General features: G+C 39.4%; 1 protein-coding gene across 2 annotated transcripts in view; it reads left to right on the plus strand.

Moving 5' to 3' along the window:
• LOC126235834 (CBY1-interacting BAR domain-containing protein 1) overlaps positions 1–19,380 on the plus strand; it is a 211,854-nt gene that overhangs the window by 23,014 nt on the left and 169,460 nt on the right. The window lies entirely within an intron of this gene.

The raw sequence follows: 19,380 nt of genomic DNA on the forward strand, positions 1-19,380 counted from the left end.
AGTGGAGCGCTATCGACCGCGAACTGTTAGCCATGTACCTTGCAGTCAAGCACTTCCGTTCATCGATAGAGGGGCAAAATTTCACAATTTTCGCAGACCATAAACTGCTAGTGGCCATCTACGAGCGTGACACAGACCCCACTTCACCACGGCAATGTAGACAGACAGAATACATCACGCAGTTCAAATCGGATATACGTCACATAGCGGGGAAGAACAACCTGGTAGCAGACTGCTTATCACGCACCTGTGCCAGTTTGAACGCCGTACAATGGTCAGATATAGCAACAGTACAACAACATGATCCTTTCCTGTGCCGTCTCCTACAGGGCCAGTCAACGGCATTACGCATTTCGATTCCGAATGCGCCAGAAGGAATTTGGTGTGATGTGAAGAAAGGAAGGCAAAGTCCTTTCATACCAGAAGAATACCGCCGAGAGATCTTCAAGGCCTTACACGATCTTTCTCACCCTGAAATCCGACAGAAGGACTGCCGCGACTGGGCACGCGCATGCTTAACGTGTCAGCGCAATAAAATCGGTAGGCATGTTTTTGCACCAGTAGCTCAATTTCCAATACCGTCAGCAAGGTTTATGCACATTCATGTCGACGCTGTGGGACCACTTCCACATGTTGAAGGCCACCAGTATTTACTTACGGTCATCGTCCGTTTCACTAGATTGCCAGAGGCCTACATCATAAGAGACATCTCAGCCGAGGCAGTAGCAAAAGCACTGAATGCTCCTGGTTCTCTCGGTTCGGTGTACCACACGACATTACCATGGATCTGGGCAGACAGTTCGAGAGCCAGCTTTTTAAGGAACTTGTGCGGTTATGCGGCTGAAACCATTTTCGTACTACTAGTTATCATCCAGCTAGCAACGGGGTGGTAGAGCGGTTTCACTGCACTCTCAAAACTGCTCCAAGGTGTAGTACGTCTGACTGGCCCGAAGTACTGCCTCTGGTCCTCCTCGGATTACGAACAATCGTGAAAGAAGATTTACAGTGCTCGCCCACGCAGTTAGTTTATGGCGAAGAGTTGAGAGTCCCAGGGGAATTAATCCCGCCACAATCCTCTCGATTGGCCACTTCAGAGATTTACACGCAGTTTGCACAACAACTTAGCAGCAGAATGCGAGAACTGCAGCCAGCCCATCAACCCTGTGAGGCATGGGGAACGAAGGGTGTTTGTGCATAAAGACTTGACGCAAACATCTCATGTGTGGCTTAGAGACGATGCAGTACGCCCACCACTCGTTTCTCCATACTGTGGTCCCTACCGAGCGATAGAGAGAGGTGAACACCGGTTCAGAATCGAGAAGACCGGCAATCAAGAAACAGTGTCCATTGAGCGCCTCAAACCCGCGTACATCGACGCAGACACTCCCAGCACTCAACCCATGGTGTCAAGTTCATCCAACGAGGAACCCATCATGGTGATGCCAGAAAACATGGACGAAAACCCAGAAACACACACAGAGGAACAGGAAGAAAAGGATCGGGTTCCAACAGTGGTTACAAGAGTACGTAGACAAGTGAAGTGTTAATTCCCTGACATGCAAGGAGCACCCTTTTTTTAAAAAAAAAAAAAGAAGGTTGGCTGATGTGGCAACACTTTGACATTCTTTGCCAAGTGAGTTTAGCGCGATTGTAGCGCTGACGTATTATAGCATAATCTTTGCCGCTGTTGGCATAGTGACTTACAGTTGTTTATGTTTATCGTTGTTTTTTCGAGTGTGAAAGTAATAAACGTTCTTCTGAACAACTGCGTATTATTCTGTAGTTCGGGCATACTAGAAAGACCCACACACCTAATCGGTTAACTGAGCACAGTCAAATGTTTTTTTTTTTTTTTTTTTTTTTTTTTTTACCAGTAGCGAGATATTTAAATCTGAAATAACGATACGAATCTTTTTCCTTACCGGGATTCGAAGCTAGTACCTAAAGCCTTTATTTTCTAGCCACGAAAATGTTAAATATCGAACTTCTTTCCACCAGTAGCTTTTCATGTGCGGTTTGAATTAGAAGTGATGAGATGAAAAGTTCTTTGCTGACGTGGAATCTAATCTTGCACATTTAAACTTTAAATAACGTGATGAAAAGATCTGTCTAACTGGATTTTGGAATTAGCATGTAACGTTACTGTTGACAGCACAAAAAATCAAAATCATTTCTAACCAGTAGTCAGGTGCGCAAATATTACAGCTTGAAATAACACGATGAAAATTTTTGTACCAGATCAAGATTCGAACCTAAATACGCATATTTTGTTGAAACTTGAAAGAGTTAGGACTCTTGGGAAAAAAAACACGAAACGATGTAATTGTATCGTCTCGAGCAGGTCAAATTCCATGAAACAAGAGAATGGAGCTCGAACCCTACTCCAGCACCAAAATTTTCATCATACCAAATTCAAACAAAATAAGAGAGAAGTTACCTGTGTCCACCCCATGATGATTGATTCATTAAACAAACTAATATTTCTAGTGTAAGAAAGCTTACTGGTGTTGGAATTTGCTGAGAATGCTGCCTCTGTCGTGACCCAGCCTAGAACTTCTGTCCTTCAGCCAGTAGTGATGGATTGTCGTTTTCAGTGTGGCGTTCGAACCACGTTGCAATCTTCCTTCCTTCGTATTGCATTACTATAGGTAATGGGGGTCTGTTTTTCCGTGTTAAAAAGAGTGACACAGAGTGGGAATCAAACCCAGATCTTGGCCATAACAAGTTAGCATCAACTCACCAGGCCACTGAAGCCCAAATGTGGCTGGGTCATGATTTTCTTGTAACAAAAATTGCACCACGCCGGATGAGAATTGTGGCCATCTGGTGGCTAATTCCCACCTCTTCAGTAGATTCATTTCCTGGCTCGATTGTAATCTTGTTTAACAGACACCATCACTATTTACCAACTGCCTCAGCTACTCTATGCATATTTTCGGTTTGATTTTGATATCACTGAAATAAAATCACATAACGGCCATCTTTATGAACTAGAAAAGCTGTAAAATACGGAATTTACTACAAGATGTGTTGTCATTCACTCAAGGTGTCCTGATACTGTAACTGCTCATTGTGTAGTGGTAAGCTTTGCATAGCATAAACGCAAAGCCAAGAGTTCGATCCCACTCTTACGTTTATTTTTTTAGCTGCACTTGATATGCTAAAAGTATAAATCTTACCGGAGCTCAAGTCCTTATCATTCCCCATGCGATTATGATGCCTTTAGTCCCTTGAAAAAGGTCTTGAAGAGTCAACGGTTCCTGGTGGACGAGGACGTACAGCAGGCAGTTACACACACTTACACATTTGGAAAGCGATTGTTAGAAGTACTTGCAATTTGTGAACTTTCAGTCACAACATTGTAATCTGTTTAATTTTTATAATGTGTTATACACTGACTGGCTGTCCTATTATATACATACCGGGTTATCAAAAAGTCAGTATAAATTTGAAAACTAAATAAATCACGGAATAATGTAGATAGAGAGGTACAAATTGACACACATGCTTGGAATGGCATGGGGTTTTATTAGAACCAAAAAAATACAAAAGTTCACAAAATATCCGACAGATGGTGCTTCATCTGATCAGAATAGCAATAATTAGCATAACAAAGTAAGACAAAGCAAAGATGATGTTCTCAACAGGAAATTCTAAATATGTCCACCATCATTCCTCAATAATAGCTGTAGTCGAGGAATAATGTTGTGAACAGCACTGTAAAGCATGTCCGGAGTTATGGTGAGGCATTGGCGTCGGATGTTGTCTTTCAGCATCCCTAGAGATGTCGCTCGATCACGATACACTTGCGACTTCAGGTAACTCCAATGCCAATAATCGCACGGACTGAGGTCTTGGGACCTGGGAGGCCAAGCATGACGAAAGTGGCGGCTGAGCACATGACATCACCAAACGACGCGCGCAAGAGATCTTTCACGCTTCTATAAATATAGCACTCCGTCTTCAGGCCACAAGTGGCCCATCGGGACCATCCGACCGCCGTATCATCCTCAGTTGAGGATGCGGATAGGAGGGGCGTGTGGTCAGCACACCGCTCTCCCGGTCGTTATGATAGTTTTCTGTGACCGGAGCCGCTACTATTCGGTCGAGTAGCTCCTCAATTGGCATCTAGCAATATGGGGTGGTTCTAATAAAACCCCATGTCATTCCAAGCATATGTGTCAATTTGTACCTCTCTATCTACATTATTCCGTGATTTATTAAGTTTCCAAATTTATACTGAGTTTTTGATCACCCGAGTATATTGCCAGGTCGACTTCGCACAGTATCATTTGATCGCCAACGTTCGAATCGTAAGGAAACAATATATCAGCAGCTCGAATTCGATCGACCTCTTTCGATTCAGTAATAGTTTCCTGCTTTCAAAAAATAAGCAAAAAGACTCACCAAATGTTTCAAGAGGCTTTCCAGGAGGTTGCTATGAGCTGCACACATGTTTCTAACTGGTTTGGGCGCCTTCGGTGTGGTGAGATGAGTGTTGAAGACAAGCCTCATTCAGGACGCCCTGCAACATCGGGAAACGAGGAAAAAATTTAATATCTTGCAAAAGGCAAAGAGGACCGTCATTTCATGATCGAACAAATTTCAGTAGAGATGCATGAATGTGTGCCAGGACTTGAAAACAGAAACTGAAAGTGACCCAAACTTTTTGAACAAAGTTATTACAGGTGATGAGAACAGGTCTTATAGGTATGACCCAGAAACCAAGCAAGCTTCAAGCCAGTAGAGGACTCCCAACTTCCCATGACCAAAAAAAAAGCAAAGCAAGTAAGGATGAATGTGAAGACAATGATCATTTTCTTTTTTGTTGTTCGATGACTTGTATATTGGGAATTTGTACCCATGGCCAGACTGTTAACCAGCAGTTTTATTTGGAAGTTTTAAGATGTCTGCCAGAGGATGTGCAGAGAGAACGCCAGGAAATTTAGCAGGCACGTAACTGCTTCATTCATCGCGATAACGCCACCCCACACACAGTCTTAGAAGTGACCCACTATTTAGCATCTTAGGGATGGTCTGTCGTTCCCGACCCTCTGTAATCCCCATGCCTAGCCACATGCAACTTTTTCCTATTCCCGCGAATGAGAAAAACGCTAAAAGGGAAACTTCGCAAAAAGTACTGGACGATATCAAAGATGAAGAGTTCCAGAAATGCTTCAGAGAATGGGGAAACAAATTTGACAAGTGCATCGCATCCAATGGAGAGTAGTTTGAAGTTGACTGAAGAAATTTCGTAAAAAGTTTATGAATAAATTTTTTATAACAAAAATCTGTTCTTGCTTGGGTCGCTCTAACTATCTCGCTGTGTTGAAAATATCAACATACATTATACATACATGGCTGTCAGAATTCAAATTGGACGTCTACAGTAGAGTTGACATCTGTATTTCTGGAGCCACAGACTGGAAAATCTGAAATAGTTGTTGATGGCATTCCTTCTGACTGTTCGCGTTGCTCCATTCTTTTGCTGGATAACATGGTTTCCTGCAAGATTTTGCTGGCAGAGTACAGACAAATTCATGTTACTCGCCAATCATCTCGTTTCAGATTGGTTCTAAGTAACGATATTGTTAACTACGTCATGTCCCGATTTGATTACTCTTAGAAGACACACGGAAAATATTCGCCGCCGGCCGGAGTGGCCGAGCTGTTCTAGGCGCTACAGTCTGGAACCGCGCGACCTCTACGGTCGCAGGTTCGTATCCTGCCTCGGGCATGGATGTGTGCGATGTCCTTAGGTTAGTTAGGTTTAAGTAGTTCTGAGTTCTAGGGGACTGATGACCACAGCAGTTACGTCCCATAGTGCTCAGAGTCATTTGAACCATTTTTTTTGAAAATAATCACCACATAATTAAGGTAACTGTCCAGATAATAGCAGGGTGTAACTAGGCTGGAGCATCCAGGCTAATGTTCTGGGACCCATGAGAGTAGGCAGAGCGAAGAAAAGAGAGCCAAAATTAAAATGTAAAGGAAAATTTGTAAACTCGATCAGTTTATCGAATTATTCCGCTGCATTCAAAAAAATGAAAGATAGTTCTGGAAATAGATTCACCTACATATTCAGTTAACCGGTGTCTGAGTTCTAGTGCTGACCTGTGTGAAGGAAATAAATGAAAGATTTCCAGAACTGTCTTTCATTTTTTGAATGCAGCGAAAAAATTCGATAAACTCATTTATGTAAGACAATAATTAAAGTCACTAAGCACATACATTTCATTAGCAGTTTACATTTTTACATGGGTGTTCATATTCACACTGATGAGTCAAAACATCATGATTGCTTTATTTTATCCAGTCTGGTTGGAGAACATCACAGCTGTTTTAATCATGACCACTGCCCACCCCGAGACTGAATGCCATCTGGTAGTTTTGCAGGCACACGGCATGGTAATGGAAGTATGCAAGTGGAGCAGAGACGAAAGGTATCTCACTCTAGCAGCGATAAGAGGAACAAATGGGTTAAACCACTTACATAAGAAACTTGACAAATGCCAGATGTTAAGATCCTGTGCTTGGTAATAAGCATCTGGAAAAAGGTGAAGCTAGTCGACTGTTCGCATGGTAATGTCATAAGCTTCTATAGAAACTGGTAAGGAATGGTGAAACCACAAGTAGGCGACAAGGGTTGTACGTCCACGTCTCATCACAGAATGCGGATGTCGGTAGCTTGCCCAGTCTGTAAGGCACGATAGGTGGCAATCTGTGGCAGATCTGATGACTGAGTAAACTGCTGGTGTAGGCACAATTGTTTTGCAGCATACCGTTCAGCACACTCTGCTGAACATGGCGCTCCACAGCAGACTTCTCCTACGTGTTCCTAAGTTGAACCAACGACATCGCCAATTACAACTGCAGGGGGTACGATATCACCGAGATTGAACTGTGGCCTAATGGAAACGTGTTCCCAGGTCGGATGAAGCATGTTTCTTGTTGTCATCCAAGTAAACAGCTGTTCGAGCCATGCACCACACTACAGATACAGGGTGGTGGGTGCAGTATTATGCTGTGGGGAACATTCACCTTGGCTTCCATAACTACTAAAGACTGTCTGAACATTATTGTGGACTGCCTACATTCCTTTATGCTCGATGTTTTCTCTGATGATGGTGGCATCTTCCAGTAAAGTATCTGTCCTTGTCAGAAGGCTAGAGTTGTGCTACAGTGGTTTAACCAGCATGATTGTGAATTCACATTGATCTCTTGACCACTAAATTCAACTGATCTGAACTTGATGGAGCACATATGGGGCATTATTGGGCACAATCTCTGTGTCTACAAACTACCTAGTTTACAATAATTACGTGACCTTCGCATAGGGTATCTCATGTCAAATGCCTCTGGAAACCTACCAAGGACTTTTCGAATCCATGCCACGCAGAATCGCTGCTGTATTAAATTCTAAATGTGGACCACACGATTTCAAGTAGCTGCTAATAATGGTTTGACACATCACTGTTTGTTTTTCTCTGTAATTACATTTTAGTACCTGTATGTGTTACAATGCTGTAGTAGATAGTATTTCACTTTTATGAGACATTTATGTGTTGTAATTAATTTATTTGTAATGTTTTTATTCTGAATATAAGAAGATCATCCGACTAGTTAAAAATAAATTCTCGTAAGAAACGGTTTGGTTTTACATGTACCTTGAGTAGTGTGCAGTATTTGTTATGTACCACTGTGCAGTGACAAATTATATTGTATTGTATTAATAAATTAGGAAAGAACTGTTAAGATTGTATTTTTTTCTACGAAAATCTTTTTTGAAATCTTCAATCATCTGAAAGACAAGATATGTCTTTTGAGTCATCAATACACACTTTTTATCTATCTCATAAACCATATATGGGCTGGCGACTCGTGCTTTTGTCATCGGCTTTTTGGTGTTTCACTTTAGAAAATTGAAATTTTATTATAGTTCAGTAAAGCACTACACAACCACGACTGACTTATTTTACTCAATTAGTTCTACTCAGTGTTCACTTTGCACTATCTAAAATGTTTATTTGCCTAATTTAGTTACCATCCTCGCAACAAGGGTTTGCAGATCACTGGAATAAGTAATCTGATAGCAGCCTCAAAGAATTACATGTAATCTTTAGTCCACTCGTTGAATCTCAGCTCCATCTACTGAGACACAATGCATGGAGTATGGCCATTGGTAATAAGCTATGTTTGTCGAGAAGTAAGGTCAATTTGAAAAAAGTGACATTTTGTTATACTCTGCAACCCACCACTCTGGACTAAAGGTTTCCAGTTAATCCAGGCCCAGTTATTGTTAGGCTTTCCCGAAACCCACAGAAGTCGAGGGTTTTCAAGTGTTGTGCTTCACTTTGAAAGGGGTATCCCATTTAAAGACTAACTGACTCCTGGAGGACACTACCTTGAACCGCTTGAAATTGAAGAGATTCCTGTTAATGAACAAATTAATCTGTTGTTAACCTGCTGCCTTCTTGATGGCTCAGGAATGTTGAGAATCTCCTGGGAGCATTTTTAGCGGAGTTCTCGAGAAAATTCACTATGTAAGCCACTAGGGAATGAGCTACGAACAGCATTGGTCTGAGTAATGGGAGATATGTTGAGACATACCAGTTATTGAGTTAGTTAGTCTCATGTTTCTACACTGCTCTTCCTACATTCATCTACAGCCATCTGGCGTTCCAACTTTCCTGTAAATAACGGTACTGTTTGTAAGCAACCTCAAGGAAATTCCTACGTTACCTTTTAAATATATGTATCGTTTGTATCTCTGTTTGATCGCCTTTCTTCAACTCGTTAAAGCCTCCTCCTTTTCTTATTTTCAAGTGCAATGGATATATTCCTAGAACTACTAACAAACCATCATCCATTGTCGTCTAGTGGCTAGCACTGCTGACTTGTTGCAGGTTCGATTCCTGGCCTGATTGGGGATTTTCTCTGACCAGGAACTGAGTGTTTGTGTTGTCCTCATCATTTCATCGTCATCATCATTCGTGACAGTGGATTGAGTAAAAATTGGGACTTTGTACAAGCGCTGATGACTGTGCAGTTGAGCGCCCCACAAAATAAACATCATCATCATCATCCATGCTCGTACAATAGGCGCCTCTTAAGCATCATTAGGAGTCATACAGCAGGCATCTCTTAATATCTCAGCCATACGACTCAGTTATCACTCTTTTGAGTCCTACAGCTGGCTTCACATGCTGTAATTTTTGTGCCCACATGCTCGTGCCATAGCCTGTAACCGATGAAAATGTAGATGGGTGACCGGCACTGACTGTTTTCAAGGGAAGCCCAAGTTGCGTATTTGTGATTTTCATAATTTTGTGCAGCATGTTTATACTTCTCCTGCCTGACTTCCTGGTTATATTGCTGTGAAATTACGACATTCATCTAGGAATACCCTAAGATATCTCGTTACTACTCTTCTTCTTGGATTTCATGGTAGGTTCTCTTTCAGCTGAATTTATATAGTTTTGTGAGGTACCAGTGACAATTTAACATTTCGACACTAACCTTCTAAGTTCAGGGAATGCAGCATTACACTTATTTTTCTGTAATTTTTCTATTGTATTTTCCTGATTTCCAAGATGGTCACTGAGTAAGACACCCAGGTTCCTCCACAAAAAATAATTATTTAAGAGTTAATAGTATTAAATTTAAATTAGTTTTAACAGGTGTGGACATGAAGTCACATAAGAGATGTGCATCCAGTTTTACATAATTTGAAAGTTGAATCAGGTTTTGGGTAATGTGCAATTGTATGTTCATTATTTATCATTGTCATTGTCCATGAACCATGGACCTTGCCGTTGGTTGGGAGGCTTGCGTGCCTCAGCAATACAGATGGCCGTACCGTAGGTGCAACCACAATGGAGGGGTATCTGTTGAGAGGCCAGACAAACGTGTGGTTCCTGAAGAGGGGCAGCAGCCTTTTCAGTAGTTGCTGGGGCAACAGTCTGGATGATTGACTGATCTGTCCTTGTAACACCAACCAAAACGGCCTTGCTGTGCTGGTACTAAGAACGGCTGAAAGCAAGGGGAAACTACAGCCGTAATTTTTCCCGAGGGCATGCAGCTTTACTGTTGCATGGAGAGTTGCATCAAACCAGTCTCAGGACTGAAGACCACAACAACAACAACATTTTAATGTTATTATTTTACTCTAATGACCAATATTGGCTATGAAGCCTATGTGGCATTATTTCTATGTAATTATTTAACCCAATGGTTGCTATGCCACGAGATCACTTTCCGCACATGAAATTATGGTCACATTTCTGGACTTTTCTCTACATTTGTTATTTTTAGTTTTGTTTTATTTACGTCATTTGTCAATTTCCTTCGATGTTTGTAAGAGGATTACTTTGCTAATCGTGCATAAAAATTTTTAAAAAAGAAGATTTTCTTGTGGCTGACGTTGTATTCTTGCAGTAGTGTCTGTTCTTGTTGCACAAGAGAATATTTAGCGTTACTATTGCGCTTTTTGTTAAAAACAATTAATGGTATTTGAAATTCCGACAGTTACAATGTAGGCCGATTTGTGTGTAACATGAACATTGAAAATTCGATTTAAGCTTCATTATTAGGATAAATTTCGTTAAAACAAGGAAACTACTAGCTTCAGTAGTGTGTATTAGCACCATAAATGTGTAATTAAACGTTTCTAAATCGTGCTTCTCAACACATTTTATATCATTTACTAATTAAACAGACGAGGTGTGGGCCTAAAAATCAAGTGATTTACAATATAATGAATTACAGAATAACATCTAAACTTTATACAGCTAATGTATATAGACTATGTCATGTTCACTGTGTCCATTCGTTTTCTTCACAGTCAAAGAATTCTTGGACCGAGTATAGTGGACGTTGTTTTAGGCCTTCAGCAATTTGTTTCTTGAAGTTGTCCAGTGGCAGGGTCTGCAATCCAACAGGTAGTTTGTTGGATATCCTCACAGCGATCACTGGAAAACTGTCTCTTGTTTTGGACAGTCGGCAGGTTGGTAGATTTATGTCTTCTTTGCTGTGGGTATTATGTTTATGGATGTTATGTCTCTTGCTGTAGGTGTCTAGGTTTTCCTTTATGTGGATGAGGCATAATAATAAATAGTGGCTATAAACAGTCATTATTCCCAATGTACTGAATAAGGGTCTGCAGTGTTCCTGGCTGCTGCTCGATGTCATAATTCTTATTGCCTTCTTTTGCAGTAGCAGCACATCCTTACAGCCTGCTGAATGACCCCATAGCTGTAATCCATTCAGAATGTGCCCATGGAACGAAGAATAGTAGACAGTTATCAGAAACTGGTCTGTAATCACTTTTTTAATCTTCGTAGGAGGTATATTACACGAGAGAGTTTCTGGCAAACATGTACAGTGTGTCCATTCCATGAGAGTTTGTGGTCTATGGTGAAGCCTAACAGTTTCACAGATTCTATATGGTCAGAGTATGTGTTTTTTCCAAGGCTGCATACCATACGCTGGGTTTTTCCTTTGTTTACTTTGATCTTGTTGGCGATGAACCATTTTTTAGCGTTCTCGAACTGTACATCAGACTTCATGACTGCTTGGGCAGAATTTTCCCCTTTGGCAATAAGAGTGGTGTCGTCCGCAAATTGTAGTGTCTCACCAACTTCACTTAGATCATTTACAAAAATGAAGAAGAGGAGTGGGTTCTATGCCCAACCTTGTGGCATGCCGTGTTCTAACTTCTGTTCCTGGGGTAAACGCCTAACTAAACAATCTTGGGAAAGTGAATCCTCTAAAAGCAAAGATACTCCTATCATTATACGAGGTGGGGCGGATAATAGTGGCCCAGAGGAGTCGATACGATTGGAAGTGAATGTATGCATGTATGCTCACCATATGATCCACACTGGTTCAGAGCATAGTGTGCGTTTTGTCAAGGTCTGTTCACACTGTCCATCATGGCACCCTCATGTCATGACACCATCACGTCAAGATATATTCATAGCTTCATACTGTCTGTCACGTCACAGCACTTCAAGTCAATTCAGGTCATGTGATATCAGCTGTAATGGCTGTCCTCAATTGTTTTTTTCGTGGGAATTGCGGTATTCTCAAGATGATTTTCAACTGCTCTTTCATGTGAAATGCGCATACACAGCATGGTAGCTTATTATTTGAGTCCACATTTGTACGAAAATGATATTTATTGAACTCAAATGGTTTGCAGCTTGCAGGGTAGCTTGTATATTAGAGAAGGCAGACAGAAGGCCAAAACAACACAAAAAAGAGTGTGTCCAAAAATATTGTGGGGTGCAGAAAGGGTATTTCGCACATTATACAAGGAGCTCAAGAAAGATGAATCTTCATTTTATATTTTAGAAAGTTCAAGCATCAGTTTTTATATTTATTATGTCAAATTGCAATCAGAATTGCTAAAAGAAACGCAGTGTTATGAGCTACCATCCCATCCCATCAAAACTTGGTTTGTTTAAGGTTAAGTTGCGTTATTGGTCAGTGCCAATTTTTGTCCAATAGTCAGATCACACTCAATACGTTACCCCTCGAGATTTATAGGTTTTCTTATGTCTTGTATTTGGCTTTTAATAGTTCAAGTGCCTTTCTCGTACTGGGGCTAGCTAGTAAAAATTACATAAATAGTCACCATTGTGGTGTGCAAAACTATTTCACACACAATCCAGAGCGCTACTTAACAATAAATAAGCCAGCCACAAACACATGTTTAAACAAACAACTTGCAGTGTCTGGAGGTTTCGGGACTCCTCTTCACAAAACACTACAAACGCTTGACGATATACAAGTAAATTCCTCCTACAAATCAATGTGATTCTATCCCCAGTACTTTTCTCACTTCAATTTGCAGCCATATTCCATGCATTTAATTGTAAAATTTAAATACCGTACCAGTATGTACAGAAATCCACTTCATAAATATAATAGAGGTCAACTAATTTATCATGCTCATGTTATACAATTCAGACTGCTGCCTCACTGCTTCAATTAATCTTTCGTCATTTACTATAAATTTCAACAAAGGAAATAACAAAGCTACACAGTTTTATAATGAATAATGAACAAAAAACAACTGATATTAACCACTAAAACCACAACTAAACGATATAGGGATATCTGTTCATGGCTATACATCGGGGGCTTTTGAATTGAATTGAATTTTATTTGATCCTGTAAGATTACATTGTGTGCAGTAAATGTACGTGTAATATAGGACATGTCAAAGTATTAACATTCACTATCACTTATTTTTCTACACCTTTAGCTTACATTTTTACATCACTGATAATGAATAACAATATATACAAATTTAATGGAATAAGTATTCTGCAACACAGTAAAACTCGTTTTCAATGAGATAGTCTTTAAGTTTCTTTGGAAAGTCATTGTGAAGTATACTATCTTGCAGGTTTTTGGGCAGACTTCTTAGTAGTCTGATACCAGAGAACTGGGGTCCTTTTTCTAGCATTGCCAGTCGGTGGGGTATGCTCCGTACTTCATTCTTCCTTCTTGTATTGTGGGTGTGTAAACTAGCGTTTGTAATCTAGTCCTCACTACCTTTTGTGATATACATTATTGTTTTGTATATATACAACGATGAAAAAGTTAAGATACCTAAATTCTTGAAACAGTTTCTGCACGTTTCAGAGGTCTTTCTTCTTAAAATGGTCCTAATTGCTTTTTTTGTAATGTGAACGCTCGTTTTGTCTCTTGTTTGTTTGAGTTTCCCCACACAGTCATTCCATACTGTAAGTATGGTTCGAAAAGTCAGTGATACACTGTACACAGAAGGTTCTTGTCTGAATACTGTGATAGCAGCATCATTAAGAATATGACAGAGCTCAGTTTCTTACAGACATTATTAATATGTTTTTTTTCCATTTCAGTTCATTATCCACAAGAATACCTAAGAATCTAGCAGATTCTACTTCTTCTAGCCTTGTTCCATCAACCTCTAAATCCATGTCTACAGCCTTTTCCATGTTTTTAAACACTGCATATATAGTATTTTTTAGATTTATAACCAGTTCATTTTCCAACAGACATTGTGCTATGACATTTGCAGATATGTATGCTCTTCTCTCAAGCTGTTCCATATTTTGATCACTATTTAGTATTGTCATGTCATCAGCATACAATATTTTCTTTTCTTCCTCCTCAACACCTATATCATTAACAAACACATTAAATAACAATGGCCCCATTACCGAACCCTGTGGCACTCCATATTTGATGGGTTTGATTTCTGATTGGTACGAGTTACCTAATGATACATACTGCTTGCAGTTGCACAAGTATGATTTTATCCATTCACCTGGTTGCCCCCTAATGCCATAGTTGCTTAATTTTTGTATCAACATTTCATGGTCAATGGTGTCAAATGCCTTTGAAAGATCCAGAAACATTGCAGAGACAACCTTTTTCTCATCTAAGGACTGTAAAATGTATTATGTTAGACTGGCAATTGCTGATTTTGTAGATTTACCCTTTCTGAAACCATGTTGTGAGGGTATGAGAATGTTATGTTTGTCCAAATAGTTAACTAATCTGGTATACATAAGCATTTCTAGGATTTTTCAGAAACCTGATATCAGTGAAACTGGTCTGTAGTTGCTGGGATCATCCTTATAGCCTTTCTTGTACACAGGCACTACCTTCATTATCTTCAGTTTTTCTGGAAAAATTGCATCTCTGAAAGAACAGTTTGCTATGTTCAGCATTGGTGTTATTATCTCCTCACATACCAGCTTTATTACATGATTTGATATTTCATCACCACCAGCTGATTTCTTGGACTTCAGTTTCTGTATAGTTTTCCGCAATTCATCTTCTGTGACTGGTCTTAAGAACATAGTACTGCATGATCTTTTTGGTACCTTAATACCCTTCTGTTTTTTACTATTTCTTTCCAATTTTAAGTTTTCTACTACACTGATATAGTTATTATTCAGTATGTTTGCTATTTCCATACCATCTGTGACTGCTGTGTTGTCTATTTTAATTGACCTAATACCTTCTTCTTTGTTTGACCCATCTTTTTCCTTTCTTTCAGCATTGATTGCATTCCAAACTGCCTTTGCCTTGTTTTTTTTTTTTTATTTTGCTATGGTGGTGTCAATTGCTCTTGCTTTGGCTTCTCTTACTGTCTTTCTATACTTCTTTTTTTAACATTTTATAGTTTTCAGCTTCGCCCATCCGTCTCACATCCTGAAGCTTCCTTCGCTGTTCTAGTATTTCACTGGTAATCCATTGTGTTTGATCTTGCTGCCTTTCTTGTCTCTTTACTTTAAGACATGCTACATTAAAATGGTACTTAATTGTTGAAATAAATGCGTCATATTTTTCATTTACACTCTGGGCCTGTAGGGTTTCATTCCAGGTTTCCTTACCTAACATTGTTCTAAAGATGTTGATATTTTGTTCACTGATGATCCCAATTCCTTTGGTTGTTTGTTTTGGTTCTGATACTGTGTCATTACTTCTGCAAAAGCTGATTAGTTGTCCATGATGATCAGATATTTCTGTATGAACTACATGTGACTCATAGTTACACATATTAGTAATTATGTTGCCAATAACTGTCTCACTTTGTGAAGTCACTCTTGTTGGTGCAGTTATTGTTACTTTCATGTTATGCTGTATTAACAATTCTTCAAAACCCTGTCTTATTATTGCGTCTTTTCCCATGTCAATGTTGAAGTCTCCACATATAATAAGATTTCTCTTCATATTCATTCTCAATAAGGTAGCAATTTTTTTCAGAAAGATGCTAATATTGCCACATGGTGACCTGTACACACAAAACACTCTAAAATCCTCTGCCACTATAACAGTAACTTCAAAGTCTTTTTCTCTAGCTATGGGCAATGTAGCAGCTTCACTGTTTACATTCTTTGATAGAGTACCTATTTTAATATATATACAAACGCCACCACCCTTATATTTAGATATGCAGAAGTAACTAGCTAGTTTGTAGTCCTTTATTGCAACATTATGTATTTTACTTTCAGTTAGTCCATGTTCACTTATGCATAATATGTCTGGTCTTCACTCAGGAGTACTTCTGCTTCTAATATTTTGTTACCAAAGTATTGAATATTTTGATGAAGTACTTTTATGTAATTTTTCTTTTGTTGGTTTACATTTTGTGAGCTGTATTCTGGGTCAAATTCTTTAGTATCGCCTTTTTTTTGTATGGTGCTTATATTTTTCTTTTCCAGCTAGAGTGTATGATTTTTCACCCCTTCCCTTGCTTCTAATGATTTTGCAGACATCTGCAAACATTCTGCTGAATGTTACAGACCCCAGTCTATTTAAATGCAAGCCATCCTCCGCTAGTGAGTTTTCACGTAGGAATTTGTTTGGGTCTATAAAAATTGCCCCAAGACGATCACATGCTTCTTTAAGAGCACAGGTTATTTTGGCGATATATTTTTCACTCACCGACCTGATGCTTATGATTCAGCTAAGTATCAGCCGAGATCCTGCATACATATTTCTTGCAGAACGAATCATGTTTCTTGTTTCGTTTGCCATTTCTTCCTCACTGCTGCTCCTTAACGAATTCGTTCCAACATGTATAAACACCCCTTTATAGTTATGTCTGGTTTCAGAATCTAGTTCTGTAGTATCTTGTCTTGCATTTACCATATTTTTAAAATGTTTACCGAGCTGTTGCGTTCTAATTCCAGGTCGTACGTCGATCTTGCAATTGGGGACAGCGATATTCTTCAGCAGCAAATCACCAATTATTAAAAAGTCATTTTCCTTTTGTTGCGTATCTGTCGCCTTGTTTTTCCTTTTGTGTATGTTACCACCTTCCATTTATATTTGTCTTCCGGTTTTTGGCTTACTGAGTTTACCGAAACATCAACGGGAACACTTGAAATGTTGTTGTTTTTAAAGTCCGATCGGTCACTCGTATTTTTGCGATCTTCTTGCTTTTCCGTTTGATGGCTTTTACACGCACAGGACTTCTTTTTTGTATTAATGTATCGTTTTCTTTCTTGATGATCAAAAGTTCGGTTTTTAATGCCTCAATGTCTCTTTGTAGTAACTGTATAATTTCGTTTTTTGTATCAACTGCACTTTACAAGATCGGCCGTTTCGTCACGTAAACAACCGTGACATGTCCACGGAAAATCATCGCTGACGAACTTTAGATTTACTTTCGCGCACTTTTCGTGTAACCAGAAGTTGCATTTGATACACAGAATACCCTTCATCGCACGCTTTTCACATTCTCTACACGAAGAACTGTTCATTTTTTGCCTTTTTTAGCGAGAGAGAAGCGTCACTACACTTTCCTATCGGCGCCATCTTTAACTTGGGTGTCTCATGATCTACAACGGATGGATGACGTCAGCCGTCTAAACTTTGTTGCTGAGAAACCTTGACAGTGCAGTGACGTGACGTTATGGGACGGGACGTCCAGTACGCATGCCGCCACTTGAAATGCATTGCAGAATGTTTTGATGGGACAGGACTTTATGTGACACGATGGCCAGTGTGAATTAGTCTTCAGTGTGCGTGGAACAGTGAAAAGGGGATGACAGTACTCACAGTGGAGCAGCAGGTATTCAGGGGCGGATATAGAAGTCGGTCTAAGGGGGGGGGGGGGCTAATTGGGGGACGGGGGGGGGGAGTGGTTGGCGGAGTGGAACATCGCTTAACAAAAGGAGAGTTTTGTAAAGAAACTTCTAATAAAATTTAATATTGTTGTGTTTAGGATTAGTTAAATTTCAGAGGACAAGATGCGGCATTTTCACAGTTGTCTTAACATTGTCACATTGTAAACTGTGTAAAAGCGTGTACATCCGTGAAAAGTTTGCAACATTAAGCAAATGTCATTACAGCATACACAGTTGTGTCCTCATTCATAGAATAAGCAACCACCATCTCACATCTTACAAATTTTGTCGATATTATTAATATCAAAAATACGTATCTCCAGCTTTAGTAAAAAAAATACAACAATAAAGTGAAACTTCCTGGCAGATTAAAACTGAGTGTCGTACCGAGACTCGAACTCGGGACCCGAGTTTGAGTCTCAGTCCAATACGCAGTTTTAATCTGCCAGCAAGTTTCATATCAGCGCACACTCGGCTGCAGAGTGAAATTCTCATTCTGGAAACAACAATAAAGTGTTATTTTTCAGTAAAAATTAATTAAATAACGCTGATTTGTGCAGAAAATATTTTACCACCTTATAGGCGAATGGTACATTTAAAAATTGACCTCACTTTTTATGTTTTCAACCAGCTGTATTCTTACCATTAGTTATCGATTAAACCTAATAGCGCTAATCTTACTTAATTAAACTAATAACTACTAGTAAAAAATCTCAGTAACATGAAGGAAGGGTTATTTAAAATTAAGAAAATATGACCCTTACCAATTGTTTTGTGTTGTCGAAATTGTAGACTCTAGATGCACAAGCCTGTGACGCTTCCAATTCTGTAGCTGACAACACATGGAAGAGTTGGAAGGACAACCGACTGTTTTTAACAATCGATTGGTCAGTCGATTGTTTATTCGTCCAGTCGGTTTCTTCACTCGGTTGCAGCCGCTAAATGAATTTTACTCTCGGTTTCGGGGTTTGAGTTATTTTATTTACATTCTCTGTCGGACTTTTCGGTTATTATATCAATTTTTGGTTGGTTTTTAAAATTTAATATCAGATGCTGCCCCTTAAATTTATGTATATATAAATTAACCATCACCTTTTAACACTTTTCTGAAATTTGTAAAGATCCTTTTGGAACATCCTGTGTTTTCCTTACTTCTTTATTGAGATAATGAGAAGCCGCTACCAATCGGCGATCGTATACACCGCAACGTCGCCCCGCTCGACAGACAACTGAATAATCTAAATATCATTTGCCTTCTACTCATTGAGCTGTATTAAAACGGACTTAATTTACATTCATATTCCTTACTACAAATGCGTACTACGTTTAAACATGAACGTCACTATAATGCGCATTCACAAATTCCTGTAACTCTCGTCGGTACGTGACACGCGCCCGCTGGCGTTGCCAGCACTGCAACGCGTGTACAGAATGTATGTGCCCGGGAAAATAATACGATTTGACCCATATGTCGGGCTATTTCTAAGTTTTTGTCTGGGTTTAGCAATTTAAGTGTTGGTAGGCATACCCGGCATATTTAGCGTTCTAGATTATTGTAAGTGGTACATTAATATACAACCAATGTATATTAATAAATAATAAGACGCCCATTTTAAGTTAAATGATATTTATTGGTTTAGATAGTAAGCTGTTTGCCGCTCTTATTCTTTTGTTAAAATGTATTTTTGAAATACATTGCAACCCATATTGCTACATAACTATAAAAAAAATGATTGAATCTGTT

This window comes from Schistocerca nitens, chromosome 2, assembly GCF_023898315.1.
Source record: "Schistocerca nitens isolate TAMUIC-IGC-003100 chromosome 2, iqSchNite1.1, whole genome shotgun sequence".
Taxonomy (NCBI): Eukaryota; Metazoa; Arthropoda; class Insecta; order Orthoptera; family Acrididae; genus Schistocerca; species Schistocerca nitens.